Below are 1624 nucleotides of genomic sequence, written 5' to 3' on the forward strand. Positions count from 1 at the left end.
AGATGCTGCTCCCGATCCGGGCTGACCGAGGTCTCCCAGTCAGGAAGTCTAGGATCCAGTTGCAGAGGGAGCCCAGTAGGCTCAGCTTTCCAATCAGTTTCTGAGGTGTGCAGTTTTATGAGAAAATCGGCTGGTAGTTTGTTCCAAACATCTTGGAGAACTCACCACAGTTCTTCTGCAGACTTTGGCTGTCTCGCTTGCTTGTCTTTCCAGGTAATCCCAGACAGCCTCAATGATGTTGCGATCAGGGCTCTGTGAAGTCATACCATCTGAAACCATATAAAAAATCTAGGGTGCCCTAAGACTTCAGCGCAGTACTGAATATGTCACTATATGTGACTTTGGGATGCTGGAATCTGGATCAAGGAATTCATTTACCCCTGACACACTATGTGTCTCATGTGTTCCAATGGTTCCAGGCAGGCTCCAGAAGGGACATAGGTGATGTGACCGTTCAGTGGATGTGTGGAGGCAAACTTATCAATGTGGCAATTCTGAATGAACAAGATCTGTTATCACTTAATGCACTTGGTGCAACTTTAACTAACTTGCTCTCAAAAAGTTCTTAAACTCCGGTTATAAATGTTGCTTCAGCCAAATGGCCGCCTCAGTTCTTTGTGTCCTGTGTTGTCCCCTCACAGTTCCCCCTGACTGCAGCCAAACCCCACTGAACTGATACAAGAAACTGTGAAATCTAGTCCCACTGTGACAAGCTGAGTAAACTGGCATCAGGAAAAGCAACCATGGGATTTGTTAATATTCCAACTGGTTGGCGAGCTCCCTGAAAGGAAACAGTCTACAAAGTTTATGGCTTAGCTTTGAAGTGGCAGGCCAGTCTCTGAGAGAGCGGGCCGGGACTACTGAAGATTCCAAGATGGTTTAATGTTGTTTCCTGTACACTAGAGTAAAGGTGAACAAAATAATTAATACTCCTGAACTGATGCAGCACAAAAAAAACATAACACAATAATAAAAAGTACTCTAAATATAAATAAGTTTATACATATGGATTTTATGTCCATTAAAAGATGCTCGACTCTGAAGTGTCTGCATGTAAAGTGACTCTGATAAATTAGTGGTGGGGTGGGGTGGAGGGGTGGAGGTGTCGATCAGCCTCACTAGCCAATTATCAACGTATCACTTGCAGCACCAGGGGTCCCAACACTCGACCACTGCTATATTACTATTAGGAATGCCTAGACTGCATTTCGGGAACTCTGATCCCTTGGCTGTCCTCCTTCTACCTGCATACAGACAGAGGCTAAAGAACAAGGCTACAGAGATAAGGACAACAAAGAGGTGGTCTCAGGAGGCAAAGAAACGGCTACAAGTTTGCCTTGAGTTGGTGGACTGGGCTGTGTTTCAGGACTCATCAGAGGATCTGAATGAATACAACAGGGTTGTCATGGACTTCATAAAAACAGTTGTAGATGAGTATATCCCCACAAAATCATTCAGGGTCTTCCCCAACCGGACAGTGAAGATGCATACATCAGAAAGCTCTTCAATGACTACAGCTCAAAATTCGATACTACCATCCCCTCAAAACTAATCAATAAGCCTCAATATCTTCTTGTACAACTGGATCCACAATTTCCTCACTTGCAGACCCCAGTCAGTTTGG

This window comes from Hemitrygon akajei, chromosome 6, assembly GCF_048418815.1.
Source record: "Hemitrygon akajei chromosome 6, sHemAka1.3, whole genome shotgun sequence".
Taxonomy (NCBI): Eukaryota; Metazoa; Chordata; class Chondrichthyes; order Myliobatiformes; family Dasyatidae; genus Hemitrygon; species Hemitrygon akajei.